The sequence below is a fragment of the Callithrix jacchus genome, chromosome 15 (genome assembly GCF_049354715.1).
Source record: "Callithrix jacchus isolate 240 chromosome 15, calJac240_pri, whole genome shotgun sequence".
Classification (NCBI taxonomy): Eukaryota; Metazoa; Chordata; class Mammalia; order Primates; family Cebidae; genus Callithrix; species Callithrix jacchus.
This window is the reverse complement of record NC_133516.1, coordinates 92,390,621-92,399,302: the sequence shown is the minus strand read 5'-3', so window position 1 is coordinate 92,399,302 and position 8,682 is coordinate 92,390,621. Positions and strand designations below refer to the sequence as shown.

General features: G+C 38.5%; 1 non-coding gene across 1 annotated transcript; it reads right to left on the bottom strand.

The window, feature by feature from the left end:
• Positions 1–286: 286 nt before the first annotated feature.
• Positions 287–390, bottom strand: LOC118148210 (small nucleolar RNA U13). The gene has a single exon (XR_004734986.3). It is a non-coding gene; the product is annotated as a small nucleolar RNA U13 (small nucleolar RNA).
• Between the last annotated feature and the right edge of the window lie 8,292 nt (positions 391–8,682).

The following is an 8,682-nucleotide window of genomic DNA, read 5'->3' as shown; positions in this document are numbered from 1 at the left end:
TCTATTGGGGGGAAAAGGGGAGGGCCAGTGGGAGGGGCGGTGGGGAGGGATAGCCTGGGGAGAAATGCCAAATGTGGGTGAAGGGGAGAAGGAAAGAAAAGCACACTGCCATGTGTGTTCCTACGCAACTGTCTTGCATGCTCTGCTCATGTACCCCAAAACCTAAAATCCAATAAAAAATTAAAAAAAAAAATACAAAATGAAAATGAAAAAAAAAAGAGATATATATTATGGGAGCAAAAAGAGCCACTGAATGTTGAAAGGATATTTTACTTTATTATTTTCATTTCAGGTGGGTAATGTGCTGACATTGTAACACAGTTTGAGGGAAGTGCACTTCACCCATGCATATAAAAACCCAATCATTATGCTTATGAACTACAAAAGGATTGAGAATTTTTTTTACACTGATTAAAACTTGAGGAATACAGTATGTTTTTTTAGGGCTTTCCCTGCTGGAAATGATCACCTTGCATAATGGCTCTATTTTAAATCAAATGTCACGCTCCGCATTAGCAAGTTCTTCATTTAATCAGACATAGAAATTCTGGGCCATATATTTGTTTTGAGACAGAGTCTCGCCTTGTATTTTTATGCTTAGGTTTAATAGTTTGCAGAATGACCTCAATAAGTTGTTTAAATCTGATTTTGGAAAGGAGTCCTCAATCAGAATTCTCAAAGAACAACTCTTGCTCACATTTCTCTCTGCAATTCTTCATTGGAATTATCTGTATCTAGATTTGTGGCTCTCCGAGTGGGGTCCCAGGACCAGCACCATCAGCATTGTCTGGGTCCACGCCTGAAGTGCACATCTCAGATGTTCCCCAGACCTGCTGCATCAGAAGCTAGAGGACGGGGTCAAACTGTGTGTTTTAATATGTCTTCCACGTAATTCTGATGCTTGCTAAGTTTGGGAACCAACTGGCTACATTATTTCAAACTTTTAAAAATCATTCGATTATGTTGGACCGAATTCTGATAAAACAGAAAGAGGAGAGGTCTCTACTTCTACTGTGATTACCAGTGATCAGTGAACTTGGTCATGTGACTGGAAGAGACATCTCTTTGCTGTATTTCCCCACGAATATAAAAGAATGAATTGTTTGCTCTGTCTTTAGGAAATCAAACTAGGTATCCTAGAGTGCCTAGACCTAAAACTGGTAGGTTTTTAAGGTTTAAACAGCGCTTATCTCAGCAGTTCAAACTCTCCACCTAATACCAAAATATCCTTAAGAAAAGATTCTTAAAGATAAGAAAATTCTCACCCTTTGAAAGTCTAAAGCCTAAATTTTAGTTAGAAGGAGCTTAGAGAATTTCTTTAATGTTATTGCTGTCAAAAGGAGTATTCTGTTCAAATAGGTAAGACAGTTTTTTTCTGATCTTGAAAGCCTTTGAAGACAGTTGCCATCACCTGTAATCACTTTGTTACCAAACTTAAGTTTAGTAGCTGTAAATGTCAGAAAATGCATTTTTACATTTCCTATGTTATTTGCTGTGTTAGGGTCACATGGCAATTCAAGTGATGCTTACAACCATTTTTCACAGTTGACAGTTTGAACATATCTGTTGCCAAATTCTGTTGTGCTTTGGAGCAGATACCTTCTAGGGCTTGCAAAAACACAGCTCTGGAGAAGATAACCCTCTCGGGCTTCGGAAGAGGGGACAGATCTGACTGCCCAATTCGATACAGACTCTTCCAACCCCAACCCAAATCTCTTTGGGCTGAATACTGGAGGAGGGAGGAAATCCTTAGAGTTGAGCCACTAGCCTCTGTGTGTGTGTGTGTGTGTGTGTGTGTGTGTGTATGGCGCGAGATTGTGTAAGGAGGGGATGCTTTCTCTCTAGCTAGTGGGAGATGCTCATGGGGACTGCATACATTCATAATGTGGAGCAAAATAAGTAAAGTGAAATTTTATGTTTTACCTACTGTCTCAAGACTGTTCAACAAACCAGTTAAAAAGGCTCAAACTTTTAAAGTGCAGGTACAATGTCAAATGATACTCAAATGAGTTTTTAAGATTAGAATTATCACTATATTACTTAAGGATTATACTTATCTTAAATATCATAGGTACTTCCCACTCAATAATTATTCCTTGTGATTTATATATGTAGGCCGTAGCAATTCGGTAAAATAATAGTACACTTTTATAATGACTGGTTAAGATTCATTGTTTTTGTTATCAGGGAGTTTCTGAGACCATTTTCTTCCTTTCCTATTTTTAGCTGTGATGATACTTCAGATATATAAAATGTAGAGTTCACCTTCTGGGGTAGGGTTCAGTCAAGCTGATCATTCTCACTCTGGAGAGCTCTGTTAGAAAATCCCTCCTTTCACTGAGCTGAGGCAGCTGTCCTTGTACATTGTTTCCAAGACAACAGGAGACTGTCAATATGAGAGGCTCATGATGAGTCTATGATTCTCTGAAGAGATAGGGAGACGAAGAAAACATTTAATCCATTTCACAGCCAAGGGAACAAACACAGACGCAAGCACCATAAAAGAGGAAACAGGATTCAAATTACTGAGTAAGGATTTTGATTTCCATACTCAGAGTACACCAGAGTTTCCATGTTAGTGTCTCCTAAAGACATTTTATTTGCTTTGCTGAAACGAAAGACAAAATGTATTCTCTCGACCCATGCCATCCAGTAGAAAGATGTGAGCCATATACGTAGTTTTAAATGTTCTAGTAACCACATTAAAAAGGTAAACAGAAATAAAAGTGCAAAGAATTTTAATAATATGTTTTATTTATCTTAGTGGATACAAGATACTATGATTTCACAATGTAATCATTATAAGAAACTAGTGATATCCTACTATTCTACATCCTTTTTTTTGCATTAAGTTTTCAAAATCACAGCACACCTCAGTTTGAACTAGCTGCATGTCAAGTGCTCAACAGCCACAGGTGGATTGTGATGACTCATTGAACAGCAAGACTCTGGAATCTCCTTTTTCTACACTTAGCTACTGCTCCAACTTCCCTTCTCTATCAAAAATACAAAGTGTCTTTGCAGACATTGAGTTCTGGTCTCTGGAAGTGTTTGAGCAGAGGCTGGGTGACTACCATTTGGTGGGAATATTGTGGGAACTCTGAATTAAGAGTGTTAGTGGCAGTTTGCACAATGGAATTGTTAAAATCCCTTCCAATCCCTAAGTTTTGTGATGCTGTGATACTGAGAAAGGAGACAAGGAATTGTGGGTATGGAAAGAACTTCTTTCCATATTAGACGTGCCGTTTTCTGCCATTATCTTTTGATTTGTAATTTACCCCTTTGCTACTTCTAATATGAATGCAATGATTACTTATAGGGTGCTATATAGCCTATAAACAACTCTCAGAAACACTAATGATTCATTCAATTATTTCTCATCACTTAGTAAAAGCATATTAGTCCCTACAATGCATTAGTCTCTGCTCCAGGAGCTGGAATGTATTAACTAACCACAGTGGTTAAGGGAGCCAAGGCCCCTGGGCCCATAGAAGATTCAAGCTCATTTGTTCCTACCTTTCTTTACCTCTGGATTTTGGAATCTCTCCACCCATGTTTGGCTTGAGTCACAAGGAGCCACACACCTATGGATATGAAAATAATGGTCTGACCAGTCTCCTGGTATAAAATGTCAACCCATACCTGAAGCGGAGTTTCCAGTGACAAGAAAACTGAAGATGGTGTGCTTAGCTTCTCTGTTGTGATTAAGGCACTAGAAAAAACCAGCCCCGATGAGAAGTAAAATCTGCTGACTTTCAGCTCTATGCACGAGTTGAAATTGTCATTTGCATTAAAGCCCCTTTGCTGTCAGCTAGTCGCCAGATAGACGCTTAATCTCATTTGAATCTCTGCTACACCTTGTTGTGCCTTATTCAAAAGTTCTGGAAGAATTAAAGCTTTTTCTGAGCCATGTTTATTAATTATGATGCTCCCGCTTTAGAGAAAGAAAAATAATGGAACCTTCAGGTATCAGAAAAACTGATTCTTGGACCTGATAGAAAAAGAAATGAGGATTTAGGATGAAGGAAAATCACTCATAGAAATACTTCAGGGATTTGATTATGACGTTGTATAGTAAGTTTGAAAATACTCTATCTCACTCATTTAGCTCTTTAGCGTAAAGGACTTCGTGAACTCGGTTGCTAAATCCTACCGTATTCAACTCGTCTGGAATGGCTTCTAACGGTGTCCTGTTACCACCAGAGAGCAGCAGAGAGCTTGGCCACCTGACTCTATCTCATTAATTAAATAGCTAAGAAGAAAAAGAGGCAGCTGATTAGCTACCAGAATATTCACCCATTAGCCTGTCTCCCCACCCTTTCACACCTTCTCTCTCTGGGGCGTGTATATACGTGATTTTAATGATTTACGTCACTGGTTGGGGAGGGTTTTCTAACTTTTCTAGGAGCTTCGGGGATGGGTCAAAATGCACCTCGTTCTTTCACACTTACCTATGCCATAACCTGAGTAATACATGAAGGCAGTGAATCCGAAGTCTGAGAAAGTACAGTTCTTTTTCTGTAGACCAGGCGTCATCAAACTGCTGCCCACAGACCAAACGCAGTTTGCTACCTGTTTTTACAAATAAAGTTTTATTTCAACACAGCCATATGCATTTGCTCATGTTTTGCCTATGGCTGCTCTCCTGCTACAATGGTAGAATTAAATAGTTAAGACCATGCAACCATATGGTCTGAAAAGCTTAAACTATCTACTGCCTTGTCCTTTACAGGAAAAGTTTGCTAACCCCAACTCAACACCATATCGGTATTTAAATTTAAATTATGGAAAATACAGAAAAGCAGAAAGAGTCCCGGACTGGGGGGGACTTTAACAACAATTTTACTAGTCCTGGTTCTGCTGGTTGGTAGCAATGTGTCCCTGGGCAAGTTCTTCAAGATTTTGAGCCCTAGGTGGCCTCATCTGTTAATGGGGACTGGGAGCTCAGGGTGTACTTGAACTTGGTAGTATCTAAAATCCTTTCCAGATTGAAAGTTCTATGAGGTTTCTTTTTTTTTTTTTTGGTTAATTACTCTTGCTTTTTTATAGTTTTATTTTATTTTTAATTGACAAGTAATAATTGTATATATTTTGGGGTTCAATGTGATATTTTGATACATGCATACATTGTGGAATGATCAACTCAGGGTAATTAGCATGTTCATTACCTCAAATATGTATCATTTCTTTGTTGTGAAAACATTTAAAATCCTCTCTTTTAGCTATGGTGAAATATATAATACATTATCATTAACTCCAGTGACCTTGCTGTACAAGAGAACACCAGAACACTTCATCCTTCTATCCACCTGAAACTTCAAACCATTGATCAGTGTCTCCCTTTCCCCAGCTACTCCCCCTTCCAGACTCTGGTATCTGTTACCTTTGTTTTTGACATATATATTGTATATATGTTCCAAATTATTTACGGGAGTATCATTTTTCTGTCTCCCCCAGGCTTCAGTCTTCCTCTGGGAAAATCTCTCCAGTGGACAGCTTGTAGGTTGGCATCAATGCCCTAACTCCCACTAGACCTTTCCCTAGTAACCAGGGCTTATTTTTCCCTGGCGCCTTGACTCTATGTTAATTCCACCCATGGTTTCTGCTCTTCATCTAGGGCTGTTGTTTGAACTCTGGCTTCCAATGTAACTGGCAATCTGATTTTTGGAACCTGCTCTTCTGCTCCCTACCCCTACCCTGAGGGTAAAAGGCACTCCCCTTCCACATTCGCCTTCCTTATTCTACCTTCAGGTCTCCAGATTTGATGCCATAGGATTTCTCTGCTGGGCCAGCTTATACTATCTATCAGAGAAGTCTGGACCAGGCTTGCATATCCTTGTGAATTGCCTTAATCTCACTTAAAAGAACAGGTAAAAGGATGGGATCAGTGCTTAGGTTACTTACTCTCGCTAAGCAGGACTCTATTTTTCTTTTCCTGAAGCCTGCATCTGGAGTCCTATAGCCTACATTCTTGAATAGCTTTTTGAGAGTTAAGTTATTAACGATCATACTAAATATAGATGTAAGAACTTCAACAATTCTGCTTTCAGATTTCTTGTTGGAATGTCCATTAATCTGAATCAGTATTGATTTCCAAATATAAACATAAAGTGTGTGAAATAAAAATTTACTATTATATACAGTTTGACTCGACATTTTAGTTTATTTCTCCTTTCGATTGATTTATTGGATTATTAATTAAATATTAAGTTGATAAATTACCTACATTAATTAGTGTTGGGAATACAATAGCCAAAAAGCAAATAAGACACTGAAATTTTTGGAAAGCACAAAATGTAAAACAGAACCTGATTTAGTCTAAATATTTGTACCTATGCATGCTTTTAAAAAATGTAAATACATAGCTCACGCCCTTTACCGTCAAGCTTACTGTTTGCATTTCTTGATTTATTCACTATTAATGTATAGAATATTCATTAGCAAAATCCCTGTTATGCATCTGGGAAATCATCGATCAGATTTGCGTGCCCCAGATTTCCGCTGCCTAAATTTTATAGTGTGGTTAGATATGAATGTGTTATTATCTCTACTGTTGTGGGGCGTTTAAGTCTGTGTGCTAAGATGCGAGTCAACTTTTGTGTTAAAGAGGGAGGAAGCTCACTTTAAAAGGTAGCCATTATTATTTACATATTTGGCCCTTCGTAGATGGAGATGATGCTGTTGACACCATTAGCCCCTCATATATTTTTCAAAACAACTGTGAGTCATCTTACAGTGTATACTCTTCCCAGTCTCCCCCAGGCTCAGAGGTGTGTGTGGAAGATTTGGGGTCAGAGAGTTGAGTTCAAATCACTGCTCTACCACTTATTAACTGGACAATTTTGGCTCAATCTTTGAGTGCCTGTGTCCTTATCTATCACAGAAATGAAACACTCACCTTGCTTATCTCATAGGATAGCTGAGGCGGCTAAAAGACAACTTGATGATCAGAATAAAGGCCCTGGAACCCAGTGCAAATGCAAGCTCAATCTGGGGTTAAAATGAAGCCCAGCAGTCAGTGTATGACCATAGCCCATAGGGTTGCACTGATGGCCGTGGGGCCTTAGGACCAATTTAGTCAGTTGGACTAACTAGCTTGGTTAATCCAAGGTTACTAATTCACTAACATGGACTAATGAGTCCTTAACATTGATTAAATCAACAAATACAGATTTAATATTAACTGTGTGCATGCCGGTGGGCTTGTGTTGTGGAAGCTATAAAGGAGCTCTCTGCCCATAAAAGCTTACCACTAGAAGATAAGGATATCAGTCAGGTGTAACAGGAAAACAGAAACCATTTAAAGTTTTCAACAGAGGAATTTTTAAATAATTTAAAACAATCACAAACTTTATAGAAAAAATGCAGGTACAATACAGAGTGGGTTGCCAGCCTGCTGCATATCAGTGTGTATTTTCTATGAACAACTGTACTATTCTTTATAAGGATGATACAGCCATTAGAATCAGGAAATTAACATTGTCAGATCACTACCATCTAATCTTCAGACTCCATTCAACTATTCAATAATCAATTTTAACAAAAGGACCCAAGAATTCAATTTGGAATCATACGTTGCATTTGGATATCATGTCTCTCTAGACTTGTTCAGTTGGAAGAGTTCCTTAGTCCTCCCTTGCCTTTCATCGCCTTGTCACTTTTAAAGGTTACAGATCCTTTATTTTGTAGAATATCCTCTATTTGATTTTATCTGATGTTTTCTCATGATTAGATTCAGGTTATGTGTGCTTGGTGGGAATATCACAGAAAGGATGCCGTGTTCTTTTCAGTGCATTCTATTAGATGGAAAACACTATTCATGTGTCCTCTTACTGATGATATTCACTTTAATCACTTTCTTAGGGCGGTATGTCCCAGGTTTCTCCACTGCAAAGTTAATCTTTTTCCTTTTGTAATTAAGTATTTGAGAGGGAGGTCACTTTGAGACTATGTAAATATCCTTTTCCCCATCAAACTTTTAATCCACTTACTCATTTATATCAGCACAAACTGTTGGTTTCTTAATTTGTTCAATAGATTATAATTTTTATTGTCATTATTTTACTGTTCAAATCCTCCCTACTTTGGCCAATGGAAGCTCCTTCAAGCTGGCTTTTGTGTACTTTTGAATGCCCCCATCATTCTTTGAGTATTTTCTTACATTCTGGCCCCCAAAGACATTCCAGGCTCATTTTATTCTTTACCTTCCATACCCCTGAAATCAGTCATATCTCTCAGGATTTCTGACTCCTTTTAGTGGAGAATGGTATAGAGATGAATGCCTGGTATACCATGCTGTATAAATATGTCTATATAGAGACAAAGATGTAGTTCTCAGTGTGCTCATTGCCATTGGAGTATTGCTGCTTTAAGACCCTCACAGAGGGAATTTAATTCAGGAAACTGGTTCAAATGGTGATGGGGAAGCTGGGGCCACCTGATTTGGAAATAGAGTCTTTGCAGATGATCAAGTTGAGATGAGCCCTAATCTAGTGTGGTGGGTGTCCTTATTAAGGAGGGGGAACATACACACAGGGAGAATGTTGTGACAATAAAGACAGATCTGGGTGATGCATCTACAAGTCAAGGAATGCCAAAAGTGGTCAGCAAACTCCCAGAAGCTGAGAGGGGCATGGAACATATTCTTTCTCAGAGAAAACCTCAGGATACCCTGCTGATACC